Genomic DNA, 15,256 nt, shown 5'->3' with positions numbered 1-15,256 from the left:
GAGAAAGCAACTCCAGTACAAAATAGCCCATACTAAGTTCTTTAAAGCAAATATTTAAACTATTGCGTTGAATGTATTCAACAGTTTTTTAAAAAGCATAGATAGGGTTCTCGTGGATAAATTTATCCCCGAAAGTTAAGAAAAATCCCTCAAATTAACAGATTAAATCTTCTACACTTATCAAGAAAAATATTTTTTTTGGAGCTGATTCAACTAAATCCATCAAAGATATTGAACATCTACAATTCACAATATTTTGTGCTGGACACCACGTGGAACAAGACAAAGATGAGCAAGATGATATAGACCCTGTCCCTGAAGGACTGTAGGGAAGAGAAATATGACAACAGAATCCATGTTGACCACTGTAGCTCCAAATTGAGGCAGAACAAATAAAGGTCCTCAGCACTAAAGAACTTGTTTTAAATGGTATAGTCCTACATGCTTTTTTAAACAACTGATCTATACTTGATAATAAAATATCTAGTGCCAGAAAAATCTGTATTTATCCACTTCAGTTAGATAATCATAATTATAAACCTATAAAGTTGATTATTTGCCTAAATTATCATCTCCTAAATGTAAGTACAAGTTACAAATGTAAGTACAATTACCTCCTAAACCTAAGTACCAGTAGCCAAAGCTGAAGCACATGACTGTCGATTTTTATTCTCCAAAAGAATATCTTGGGTCTCCACTGATTTATTCAGCAAGTATTCTGTCTTGAGTCACATTCCGTAAAAGCAGAACCTGAGAAAGGAATTTTTTTTCTTTTCTTTTCTTTTCTTTTCTTTTTGTGAGGAAGATTAGCCCTGAGCTAACTGCTGCCAATCCTCCTCTTTTCACTGAGGAAGACTGGCCCTGAGCTAACATCCATGCCCATCTTCCTCTACTTTATATGTGGGACGCCTGCCACAGCATGGTGTGCCAAGCGGTGCCATGTCCGCACCCGGGATCCCAACCGGCGAACCCTAGGCCGACCAGAAGCAGAACGGCGAACTTAACCACTGCGCCACCGGGTGACCCCAAGGGATTCCTGTATAAGTAATTTTTTGAGAGATTGCTCTCAGGAAAAAGGGGATGAGGGAAGCAGGGCTGAGGAAGAAAGCTAAGCTAGAATGTGGTCTCAGCGGCAGCTTCAGCGGATCCCACCGAGAGCGTCAACTGTACCAGAGTTGGTTCCATCTTGGAACAAGGGGGCTGACATTTTGCACCCCCTTATCGGCTAGTCAGTGGCTACAGGCTGTGAGCTTGGGCGGGGGTTGGGTGGGGGTGGGGGTAGATAACCTCCCAGGCTGGAGGGGTCCCTTTTCGCCAGAGCAATCTCTGCAGTCTAGGGCCACTAAACAGCCAACACTTAAGAAACCCTGGGTCGGATACACATACCCTGGGGGATCTGGGAGGTACCAAGAGCATCCACTACACCACCTAACAACTTTAAACGCCCATTCTTACCTTAAAATGAGACGCGTGACTTACAGAGTGATTCCTGAGGACGATTCCCAGCCCCGACACGCTAATATTCTCACATGTCCTATCCGTGGCCGAGATGCAGTCCGTGTTGCTGAGAATTCTAAAGCTGAAAGGATTGCGCTCTTCTGTAGTTGCGGCCCCCAGGCCCTGAGATCCAGCTTGGACCTGAGGGAGAAGGGAGGGGCAACGACCTACCCAGCGAAGGAGATCTACGCTAAAGGCCAGGCCTAGCTTCTTTTTATGTACTAGAGGAAGCCCGCGGCCTCTCAAAACGCACAGTGTGGCGGTGAGGCGCATCTGAGAGGATCGCAAAGGGAGGATCCTGGGCAGTCCGTCGGAGGCACTCCTGCTAGAACGACAAGAACCCTTTCCGGGTTTACCAGCCAGACTCCTTCCCCTAGCTCCTCCAAGAACAGGGCTCCCTGGCGGAGGTGCGGGGAGCGGGAGAGGATTCCTGCTCCGCACCGCCCCACCTTCAGCAGCCCCGGGAGTAACTTCTCAGCGTCATTGCATCACTTCCGAGTCAGACCACCTTTCTCTCCCCATGTCGACAGGGGGCGACAGAGAGCAAAAAGCCTCTGCCTTCTCCCGGATTCCAACCCATTCGATCCACAAAACCCATGAGGGGTATTCCCTGTCATCCTGCTCCTCTTTTTGCTGACTCCTTTCTGTCTGTTTTATAAACCCCAGTCCCTGGCTACCTATAAGCACCATAATGTAGGAATTACACATCGGCACTCAAAGCCCAGAGTACCAAGCTCAAATCTTGGATCTGCTATTTACTAACTTGTGTGACCTGGGGCAGGTAATGAACTCCGTTCCTTGATGTTCTCATCCATAAAATGGAAATAACATCAGTCTCACAGAGTTGTTGTGAAGATTAAACAAATTACATGTAACACTCTTAGAGCAGTGCCTGGCACAGGACCCTGTCAATACGAGGGGACATTATTATATGAGGGCCCACCGTGCTGAACATTGCAGTCAGGGACCAGAGAAGCAGCATTTTAGAGCAGACCTCGCATAGGTCTCACTCATGATCGCTAGGCCTGTTATCTTGCTGGGGCTGCAGGAACAAAGTACCACACACTGGGTGGCTTACACAACGGAAAGGCTGGAAGTCCAAAATCAAGGTATCAGCAGGTTGCTTCCCTCTGAGGGCTGTTAGGAAAGGATCTGTTCCAGGCCCTTCTGCTTGACTTAAAGATGATCATCTTCACATTCACATAGCATCCTCCCTGTGTACATGCGTGTGTCCGAATTTCCCGTTGAGAAGGATACCAGCATATTAGATTAGGGTCTACCCTAAATACCTCATTTTAACTTTAGTATCTCTGTGAAGACTCTATCTCCAAATAAGGCCACCTCCTGAGGTACTAGGGGTTAGGACTCCAACATATCTTTTTTGGGGGGACACAATTCAACCCATAACACTAGAATGATGGCCATGGAACAACGTATTTTTATAGGAAGTATTTTGATGGAATTTCTCAAAAGACAGATTTATTGTCTCTATCCAATAGTAGCTGATGACATCGATGAACCATGTAGAGGTAGGTCAGAAATCAGAAACAGCCAGTAAAATAACAGGTTAAATTGACAGTCTCCTTGGTGACTGATTGAAGAATAATGTTTTATGATCGTGCTCCAGGAAGAGAAAGTAGTTTGTATTTCCTTACTCTGCCCTAAATATAACTTAGAGACATTCAGGCAAAGAAAGTCCAGTTTCCTTGTAAGAGGAGAAAATAGTGTCTGCTAGATAAATAGAAGGACTTTTGAAAATAAATCGGCCCATCAATTTTGATTCTAAGGTCATAAAAAATGAAAGCTTAGTTTTTTTGCCTTTTGGTATTTTAGGATCAATATGTCCCACTCTTCCTCAAGAAGTTAGTAGATGTTTTGAAAAAAAGTGTTTCACAGCAAAATAAACTTAGGGATTAGGTAATCATACTTCTTTATGCAGGACTTCTTGGAACCTTTGATGAGCTAGTATGTGTTGTGATTCTCCAAGAGCTGACAGACACAGTACTCCCCAAACTTATCTGATGATGCAACTGTTTTCATTGGTGCTGCATGTGATGCTGGCTGAGACAAGCTACAGCAGGTGGAAACATGGAAGGTGTGAAGAGGACCAGATCTTGTAGGAGGAGGAACTGGATATCACCTGATAAATGAAATAAAGTGCTATGATTAAAAAGAAAAAAAAAGAATCTAAAGAGTTTGCGAGCACCTTGCTGAGGCATCTATCTGATCCAGTCAGAGAAATGGGGAACAGTCAGGTTAGAGGACATTACATGGAAAAGCTGCGACCTGGAGTGTGGGGTGAGATAAGGAGGGGTGGGGCCGGCTTTCTAGGCGGAGGACCTTTGCACCTGCAGAGCCTGGGGGAGGGGAGGAAGGATAAAGGTTAGCAAGGCTGGTGCAGGAACCTCTGAAGGGCTGGGGCAAGAGGTGGGGCACCACTGCAGAAGGCCTCGTACACCACATTATAGGGTTTGGGCTTTTCTGTCAGAGGGAAGGGGAACCATGAAAGAGATTTAAGCAAACTTGTTACTTGCATAAATTTTAGTTTTACAAAGTCTTTAGCCATTCTGGGAAAGTTATGACATTTTTTTGCCATTCTACATCAAAGAGCTTATTTCCTCCTGGGGGGACTCCACTCACACAAAGACTTTTACCTGCCACCAAATTTCTAGCCCATAGTGGCCCTGTGATTGTAGTCCCAGGGCTTTCTAGCCATTCGTGGAAAGACCTTTCTTAAGATTGTCTGAGGACTTAGGCTAGGAGACTCTCCAGGCACAGGAAGAGGTATGGGGAAGAGGGGTGACTTGTGGAGATGGGAGGGCACCTTACTGCTCGCAGGCTTCTCAGTGACAAGGACCACTGCTGTGGAATTGGCAGTGGAGAGGTACAAGAGTCCAGCCCAGCAAGCCAAGTTCTCCTGAGGATGTGGTGTCAGGAATGTGGCTCCTGGGGCTCCCGCTCCATTTTAAGAAAAGGTGGGAAGCAAGTAAGAAGAGTGGGCAGGTCCTCTAATGCTTCCCAATCTGTCAGGAAATTCCTGCAAAAGGAGCATGTCCTGAAAATCAGGATTCCAAACCTAAAGTTCATGTTTCTCCTAGAATCTCTAGGCATTCAGGAGCCCCCTGAGATTATGCCTAAGTATATTTTCTAGGGACATGATTCCTAATTTTCATTTCAGTTTTAAAGATGCCAATGATTTTAAAAGCTTAAGAGATACTGCCCCACATGTTTCACAGAGAGATTAGCCCAATAGATGCGCAGGCCATCTGAGAAATACCTTCACACAGCTCCCCCTAAAAAGAGGCAGGGATACGCCCCGCTTTGGAGACCCCTTCCAGGCACTGGTGCTCAGGACTCATTTCCTTCTGCAGTCATGTGGGGCCGCTGCTAATGAGCCTTGTGTTGGTGTGTCCCTAGCTAAAGACCCTCCTGAACCAGCCAGAGCCTCAAGGACAAATGCTTCTTGCTAAGGATGTAATAGGTACAAATTCCCTGAGTTAGAGGGGAAGTCTCTCTAGGGACAACATCTAGGGATGTTGGGGGGACCCCCTTTGACACCAGTCTCAGCCTTAGAGAGGAAGATGGGGACAGAATTCTTTCTTGCAGTTGCAACCCATGAATGAAGTCAGCTTTTTGTTGCCAGTTCATCTGAGATCCCTATGACCTTTTGTTAGATTTTAGTCAGGTGAGGCACATAGGTACTCCTCGTTCCCCAACCTGCTGAGAACCTCAGCCCACATCCCTAAGGGAGGCTGGCAGTTCCTCCTCTCCTCTTACTTCCCTGCCCTGAACAACCCCAAGAAGCTGGAGAGAAGGGACACCATCAGGCCAAAACCAGACAGGAGGCTGAGATGTCCTGTCCTAATAAATAGAAGGACCACTAAGGGGAGGAGAATGAGGCCTCCTGGAGCTATCTACCAGAAGGAAAGCTGAAAGTAGAGATTATTGGGATCTAGAGTGCTCAAATAACATGCCCCAAATCACATGGTTAGTAGCAGAGCTGGAACTAGAAGCCAGGCCTCTGTTTATCAGTGTGGTCTTGCCCCCTCTTCACAACACCGAAAATCAAACCTGCTGGAGGGTGAGAGGGCAAGAGAGTGTTTAGGGAGAAGAAGGCTCTGTTCCACTTTCAGGGTCATTACAGTTCTAGGGCAGGGTGGACAACAAAATCCCCCCGGGGTCACTTCCCGTAAAAGGGCCCCCAGTACCAGCATTGTCAAGTCTTCTTTCCAGGAAGCTAAGGCCTGAAGTGCTGAACCCTTTACTGGCATCTGCAACATAGCCAGGAAATAGGGTGCTTATGTGACCCAGGATGTCACGTGAACAGATAGCAGTGGGAGAGCCAAAGCTCTCTGGAAACAATGTTATGGGCCCTAGAGAAATGACAGAAAAGAACCTTTCCAACGTTCGAGCAGGGAGGTATCCTGACAAAACCATCGGCCTGATTCTTGGTGGGTGCTGAGACAGAGGGAAGCCAGCTGAGATTCCCAGAGTGTTGAAGGCAGGGGACTGCAGCCATGATAAGGCAGGTTTCTGAGAGCTGGACTCCGGGTAGACATTATTCCAAAGAACGTGAAGGATTCGGTTTTATTCATTTCAGCTTGAGACTAGGATGAGTAAATTTCTTACTTAAAGTTAAATTTCTTTCTCTTCCAAAGAATTCTCAAGATAAAGGTATGTATGAAGAAGTATCCTTACAAGGACTATAGCTTTTATTTTTCCTTAATACACAAGGCAGCTGGGAGAAGGCACTGAAAGAGCACGGCCTTCAACTCGGTGACCATTCTTTGAGCTCCCTACTCTTTCCCATCTTAGGGATAGAGGAGTTAGGTGGTGATGGTGACAGTGGTGGTTGTCTCCTTCACATGTGCTCCAGATCAGGAAATCATCTCTAGCTATTAACCTGCTGACGTGAGCACACAGTACGAATTTCATTTTCCAACCATGTGTGAAAATGTCCCAACTTAGGACAGAAAACCAAAAGTAGAAGCAAAAGGCAGGGTGTATCAAGATGGACATTTATCCTAATACCACCTCCAACAGTGCCTCTCAAATTTTAAAGTGCATAGGAATCACCTGGGGGTCTTGTTCAAATGCAGAATCTGGTTCAGCAGATCTGGGGTGGGGGCCTGAGAGTCTGCATTTCTAACAAGCTCCCAGGTGAAGCCAATGTGCTGATCCTCAGACCATGCTAAAAAGGACCTGGAAAAACATTTGGCCTTTCAGGCTGTTAGATGATGGTGCAAACTTTAATGCTGTATATAGACATATACCTCTTCTTAAATACAACCATCAGGAATGGGAGTTTCCATCTAGCTCAGTAGTCTCAACCTTGGTACTCATTGGAATTAGTGGGAAGCTTTTAAAGAATACTGATAAATGGGTCCCACCCCCAAAGATTCTGCTGTAATTGGTCCAGGTCACCCTAGGCCTTGGGAAGTTTAAACACTCGTAGGGGTTTCTAATGTGCAGCTGTAGTGGAGAACCCCTGATCTGGCCAAATAAAGTGATCCACTTAAACCTGTCATTTAAAGCTTAACTATTATTTCTCCTAATAGCTTTTCTCACATCACAGCACTAACTTTAATTGAGGCCAATCAGATTTTACATTTAAACGTGCAGCAAACCAGTTGTTATATTTTTTTAAGTGAAGGGTTATCCTTCCTTAAACTTCCAAAACATGCTGTACTTCGATTTTTCTTAGTGACATGGCAAATTTATTAAACATTTTCCCCCACACTGTTGACATGGCTCAGTTTTATTGATTTATAAAATTGCTACAATACTTTAAACAAGCAGAATTTTCACAATGAAAATAGAGTACACCTTTGGCATTTGGAAGAGAAAAAAAGAATACTCACAAGATAAGTATACATATATTTTTTAATGAAGTTTATTTTTCCCCTGGGAATAAAAATCCTATTCTGAAATGTTTCAAAATTAAAGTGCTTAGTTATATCAATCTAAAGCCGTATTTGCTATTAGTCTACTAAGTTTATTTAGAGACTAGTTTTTCTATCAATTTCAATATTTCCAATTTATTTAACTTCTAAGTTACAAATTATCCATTTAAATACCCACAAACTCTTGTTGCAAGAACCATTATATGTATTAGTTACAACTAACCAAAAATAAAGACACTGAAAAGGAAAAATAAAAAAAAATCATGTGCTTATGTTTTCAATAATATTTATACACACAAAGAAAAGGCTATTTTTCTTAAAAATCATGATATTTTCTAACACTTGCCTATTTATGTTTAGGTTAAAATAACAGTTGGTGTGCAAATGTAAATAATAAATGCTATTCAACTAGTTAAGTAAAAAAAGTGAAAATTTAGGAAAGCCAATTATAATTAAGATAGTCAATTTATCTAAACCATTAAAAATAAAGCAGTGAGTTTTAAGTGCACTCAAGAATTAGAAAGCAAAGATGAATACTGGCAACATAGCACTTAGTAAGTATCCAATGAATATTGACTGAACAAAGTTTGTTTTTAAGATGAATAAATATATAAGCTATTCAAAATTTAAATGCCCCCTTGAACTCACCAGCCTTCCCAAGTGATTCTTTTCTTTCCCTAAACAGTCCACCAAATATGGAGACATTGAGTAGGGTATTTTGGGGACTCTATAATCATCAATCAAAAATGGAGAAAAAATTACAAATATCGAATCATTATGTTGTATAACTGAAACTAATATAATGTTATATGTCAATTATACCTTAATTAAAAAAAAGAAATAAACTTCTATTTTGTTTGAGCCATTAAAAAAATGAAGAAAAGATAAAGTGAATAAGAAGGGGGATAAAAAGAAAGGTAGAATGGAAAAAGTTCATATGACTTTCTCTTTGGCTAATTATAAATAACATTGAAAAGCTCTTAGAAACTTACTTTTAACATTCAACCATGATTTTTATAACATACAACCATGATTTCTTCAGAGCTGGTAAAAAGGAAAGGCTGAGATAACAGAATTTTAAAAACCAGGGGCAAGAAAAATCACAGTGAGTCTTTTAGTTTTTGTAGATCAAGCTAGCAATGGACTTGAATGATTAAAAACATTATCTAAAACCATATCCACTCCTTAATCCCTTCACACTCCCCCCAAAGAAAGAAAAACACCTGCAGGAGTGGAATCTGAAAGTGGCAGATGCAGACATTTTAGAAGAAGGAGCCACATGTCCCCAAAAAAGAGACTTGTTATGAAGCCAAAAAATGATAGGTCATTGGTACATTTTGCTGGCTTCATAACTCAAGCCGTATTCAAGGACGATGTGTGGCCAACATGGCCTGATTCACACAGCAAGAAAGAAAAGTTGCAATCCGTATATTTCTCCCCCAAAAGTCATGGCCTATATTTTAAAAACACAGCAAGGAGAAAGAAGGGCAACTTGTCTTTCTAAGGAGGTGTGCTACTTATGCAAAATCACAAAGGAACTAAAACTCTTCTCTCAAGTGATGACTAAGGGTGATCTAAACACAAAAAGTAACTATGTAAAACACTGGTATGCTATTGAATTTCACTTGCTAAATGCAGACTTTTTAAAGTTTGTTTTAAAAGCATGGCACTGTTTTTTTCCTGAGCACATGTCAAGGTTGCAAAGGTCTTTGAATTCACAAAGGCACTGCTAGTAAGTGAATGGTGTGCATTACTCGTGCACACATATACACCTGGCCTGAAGAAAGAGGTGATGGGCTATTTTTGTTTGCATTTTAAAAATATACGTATGATTAAGTTCATTCTAGTGTGATAATAGAAACTGAAAACAGGGAATCAATTATAGTTGCTCAACTTTGTTTACTGTGAGGGCTTAAAAAAAAAATAATCTAGCCAAGTTGTGCAAACTCCGACCATGATCATTGCCCTGTATTAGGGATGACAGAATATCCTTGCCAGCAGTCCCCACACCCTCCTACCAAGCCCATGGCAGACAGCATTAATCAAGTAGTAGGTCACTCTCTGCTGATCCTAGCTTCAAACTCAGAATCCCTGGAAGCCACAACTAATTGATCAGAGTTGGCACAGAAGGAAAAAAAATTAAAAGACAGTACGTCATCCATGGTCACGATGCTAAATACAAGTATTATTGCCACACACTTTTCTCCGGCCAATCATTGCAAAACAAGAAAACAAACAAAAATATAATAAAGCCAACTAACAGTTAATACGTGACTTGTATTCTAAGGCCTCTCCCATGGGGTATCATGGCAAGGGGCTCCGGACAGTGTTGTGAGTATGCCAATTCTGCAGGCATGCTGAAACACTGGATAACCTAGCAACTCCAAGCAACCACAAATACCCCAGGAAAGGGGCACAGTATAAAAATTTCCTATTTAATTCAAGTACAGAGCCTGATTCTGGTGGTAAGAGTTAAAAGGTATTTATTGTATGCTCATTTACCACATAAAATTGTCCAATGAAGGCTTTTAGTCATGTGGACACGCATACATTCCAAGACAGCAATCCGATGCTTGATCCTTACCATCTCTCAGCCACACTTTTGATTGCTGTCAAACAAACAAAAAAACCGCAACTCTATTTAGACCAAGTCCTGGTAACTCCTGGAGCAAAGTCGTTTTATTTTTGTAGTTAAACATTTAAAATCAACTGTAAAACTAAACAGAAAGCTTTATCTCGAAATAAAATGATTCCAAGTTACATTGTCCACAACCCAGAAACCATGCATACAGACCTGCACACACATACACACGATTAAAGAAAGCACTAGAAACTCTAGGATTGTCTTTCAAAAGAAAATGGCCTCATTCTAGATATCTAGAAAAAGCAGTCAATTCACAGTTCCTCGCATAGAGGGATTAAAAAGAAAATAAAAGAGCTAGAATGCCTGTCAGGTCAACATCGGCAGAGGTCAGAATTAGTCTACTGCCACATGCACAAAATACTTGTAAAACGACATATAGAGTCATCTCCTTTCTTACCAGCTGCATCATAGATGTGCCACTGTTTATTGAATCACTTTGCTATTGATGAGCTAATCTGAATGACTGCAATGTACATCTACATAAAATAATAGTGAACATGTAGGGAAAGGTCTGGAAGGATACACACCAGAAAAGAGTGGTTACCCCTGGGGGAGCGGGGGTGCCAAGGCAAACTTTCACTTTATTCGTATTGTCTAAATGATAATTTAATAAAGAGGAATTTATGATTTAATATATTCAGGAACTGCTTTAAAAAGATAAGAGGAAGGGTAGGAAATAACCCAGCTCTCTCAGAATCCAGAGTGCTGGGAGACAGATGATGGCACTGAGAGGGACTGAAAAGTTTTCTTAGAACACCTCCTTTTCATTACACATAACTCATTATTTTTCATTCCTAACCAGCCACCTCTCATCCAAAATGACAGCCTCTGCCTACTAATACCAAGAGAGGTTGGGAAAGAAAAGGGTGTGTGGGTATAGCTCCTGGTGGCTGTGGATCCACAAAGGTGATATGATTCTCTCTCCTTTGTTCCTAACTGTTCCCATGCTACCAAATCTGGAAATATACTTTACATTGAGATTTAAGAGGGTAAAACAGTCTTTGTGACAAACTTTCAAAAGCACAAATATCAACAGCATCCTCCTCTCACTCTGACAGAATAAAACTAAGGAGGAAATTCATTACAGAGTCATACATTTCTGACCACATTACCCATGGAAACAACCCCTCATTGGTGGCAAAGGAATTGCTTAATGTGTTAATATCCCTGTACATTAATTCATTGATCTATCACAAGTAACCAAAACTTAATCTGCCCTGCCGTACATTCTGGGTTTCGTGGATAAATTCTGGGTTAGTTATTTATTTGGCAACGAACGCTAGTCCAGAGGCACATGAAGTAAAATACTAAATAAAATAAACAGATCATTTAAATACTTAGTATTTCAGGATACAGTAACAAAATATTCCTCATTCTAATCAATCCCGTCTGAGTTAATCCTGGTTGTGTGCATCTTGGTTGCTCTTGTATTCCTTCCTGTACTTTAACATTTATGTGTAGAGGCTAAAATGAGGTAAAGCAACTGGCCCATCGTAAGTGTTCCAAAATGTTTTATTATCAAAGAGACCAAGAGAAGTTGTTTTGAGGGGAAGGGGAGCACATTATGGGCCAGAAGAGCAAATCCCATCCTATGAAAAGATAGAGATTAGTAACTGCATTTGGAGATGAGGCAGCATAAGGGCTCCAAAGATGTAGACATCAAAGTTCCAGAGACGAACTATCAAAGCAAATAGTAAGGGGACATAATAAAGACAATATTATTCACATCTAGGGGAGGGGAAATGCCAGCAGCAGGCCAACAGCAGGCACTGTTTGACTCTAGCCATGTCTACCTGTTTCATCTGTACTACCAAAGTTATCGTGATAATTTGCAAAGAGGTTTATTCACACTAAGCAACTGGCCAATCCTTTCGTAGAAAAATTTCTTATCTCTAGCAGTACTGATATTTACAACCATTTGTCACAACCATGGGACTCTAGTGAGAGAGAATGCAAATCTCCTTACAAATAAAAATCCCCTTCCCCAAAGTATGCAGCTCACTATTCATAAAAAGAGGAGGGCAATCAGCTACTCCCACTTCACCACTGCGAATGAGAGTTGTGTGTTATCACATGCAATCTGGACACAGAGAAGATACCTGAAGTAACTGAACAAATGCAGGCATTTTGCTTTTTATAGGTTCACATTTTCTGAAAAGTGTACAATCACTCACAAGAAAGTAGGGCATAGATGCAGTGACTAGAATCTACGAGTTCTCTATTTCTACATATCAAAGAATATTACATCTCCTGGCTGTAGGTAAGGCATAATAAACATCATTTCCACAATTTTATTCTCTAGACTTCATATTTAAATGATAAACACAAAACCAATAAAGCTTAAAAGCACATCAAAATTGTGATATGCTTTTAAAAACTTTTAGACTATTACTGATTGGATTTTTTTAAGGCTTTAATGTGTCTTAGAAAGATAAAATTTAACTCCTGAACATTTCATTGAAGTCTAGTTAAATGTAGAGCCAATGTTGTCAAACACTAGATTTTCCCATTTATCAACAATTCTCCCTATGGTGAAAACATCTTCATTCAAGTCTAAGTGGGTTACTGAATTAAGAGTAGTAGTAGTGATAATAATAATGGTAACAACAATATTAACAATAGCTAACACTTATTTAACATATACCACATGCCAGGCACTGCTCTAAGTGCTGTATATGTATTGATTCTGCTAATCCTCACAACAATCCTATGAGGTAGGTAGTACAGTAAAACCATATTAATTAAAAGTCATTAGAGAGTAGAAAGAATGAATTATAGAATAATACTAAAGAGATTTTATTTTCTATACTATTAGAATTTAAATCTAGACTTCCAGTTAAATATGATAGACTGACCACATGTATTTATTTTCTTTACCTCCAAAACCCCACCAAAAAGACGTTAGAGGAATATTAGTGGTATTAAACCACAAAGACAAAGAGAACAGACTACACAGCCATGCGATTTCAACAAAGTTTATAAAAATAAAAACCAGGAGGAGGTGCGGTAACTAACCCAGCAGACGGGGAGAAATTAAAGCCTAAGTGCCAATACCTACACCTACCAAACCCTAACAGGTTCAAGACTTGGAAGCACCAGGTATTGTAGACGACGGGAGGGAGGCACAGAGCTGAAATGGGGACTAGAAGTCTGTATGAAGAGCAACCGGAGCCCAGGTCCTCTCCCTACTCGCCACAGCCACACAACTCACCAACCCCCAACCTCCATCCACAGGAGAAACTGAACCTGAGGGTCAGTGACCACAGAGGAAGACTGCGATGGGGTGGGGCAGGGCATGGGGAGGCTGGAAAGACGGGGATGAAGTAAAAGCTACCACACAAACTGTGCAGTCCTCACCCTTCTCCTATCCTGCTGCCAGAATCCAGGAGTCCTTCCTAGAAAAACTAAATGGCTCCAAAGAAAAGACTTCCACTGAAATTTAGGGGACTCCAACAAAAAAGGCCAGCTCTTTACCTGATGGCCACTAGTAACTGATAAACCCAGTCTACACATAAAGACCTACGGAATTAGCTATTTGGTACCTGATTCTTAACATGAATGGATGACCTCCCTAAGTTTCTAAGAAAGCCTTCAGAATGGAAGACATAGTCCAAAACAAATAAACAAGAAAACAGGAACATGGAAGAAATAGAAACAATGCGAGAAACAGGAAAGACATAAGGAAAAAACACATAATTATCCTTAGAGATAATGAAAAGACATTGAATCTATAAAATAAGAATAAGGTATTATGAAAAAGGAATAGAGGAAAAAAGATATCTTAGAAATTATGGAGCTAAAAAAAATTTAGTGGAAGAGCTGGAGGATAACAAAAAGAACAAATCTAATATAACTTAAGCAGCAACTGGAAAGATTTTTAAAATTAGAGAATCAGTCTGGGAGGTCCAACATTCAAATAACTAGAATTCTAGAAAGACAGGATGGAGAAAATAGAGGAGAGACAATTATCAAAAAGATAACACAAAAATTGTCCAGAACTGAAGTAGACCAGTCTACAAATTGAAAGACTCCCCCAAGTTGAGTACCCATCAACATGAATGAACAAAGACCCACACACCATCGTGAAATGTCAGGGGTAAAGACAAGCTCCTAAAAGCTTCTTGAGTGTGAAACAGGTCCCGTGTAAAAAGACGGTTTCAGAATTTTCACAGGACTCATGAATGCCATAAGATAATGGAGCACAATTTCTTCAAAATTCTGAGGGAAATATAATCGTGACATAGACTCAAAGTAGGTCCAAACTACCAATCAATCAAGAGTACAGACATTTTCAGATCTGTAAAGTCTCAAAATCTTTACTTCTCATGCACTTTTTCCTAGGAAGTTTTTTGTGGTGGATACACTTTAGCCAAAAAAGGGCAGTAAATGAAGAAACAGGAACTCACAGGATCCAATAAACAGGAGATCCAATATGAGACTAAAAAACAAAGGGAGACCAAGAATGACCACTGAGCCATGCTCAGGCCTGGAGAGCAATAATCCAGACGGCAGAAGATGAAAACTGGAAGAAATGTCCCCAAAGGACAAAAAAAAAAAAAAAAAAAAAAAGGAATTGATATTATCTGATGTTTTTGAGCGTTTAAGTCTTTGGATAGTTATTGTGATAGATACATAAAAAATTAAGCAAATTTTAAAATCAGGCAATTCTTAATTCCAGGAAAAATAAGGTTCTAGTAGAAAGGAAATAAGGATGGTTCACCACAGGGTTCAGCAGTGATACATTTGTATCTACTGATTTAACAAAAAGTTGTGATGAATCTATATTGGGAGGGGTGGGGGAGGGAGGGATATAGGAAAAGTAAATCCTTCCTGCCATAAAAGGAATTCAAGAAATCATTTCCGAAATTGATAAATCAAGAAAAAGCAGTATACCATATTTTCAAACAGGAAGGTAAATACTGGAACAAACCACCAAGAGCTGAAAGTACTCGTCTCTGGGGCGCTAAGTTGGGAGGAGGGGCAACTGCTTTTCATTATAAGCCTTCTAGTTCTATTTGATTTTGTTAATGATATGCATGAATTACTTTAGTAAAAACAAGCTAAATTTATAAAAAGAAAAGAAGGGGCTGGCCCAGTGGCAAAGCCATTAAGTTCGCGTGCCCCACTTTGGCGGCCTAAAGTTCGCCAGTTCGGATCCCAGGTGGGGGTGGACCTAGCACCACTTGTCAAGCCAGGCTGTGGCAGCATCCCA

The sequence above is a fragment of the Equus asinus genome, chromosome 4 (genome assembly GCF_041296235.1).
Source record: "Equus asinus isolate D_3611 breed Donkey chromosome 4, EquAss-T2T_v2, whole genome shotgun sequence".
NCBI classification, from domain to species: domain Eukaryota; kingdom Metazoa; phylum Chordata; class Mammalia; order Perissodactyla; family Equidae; genus Equus; species Equus asinus.
The sequence above is the reverse complement of the archived record's forward strand: the minus strand, read 5'-3'. Positions refer to the sequence as shown.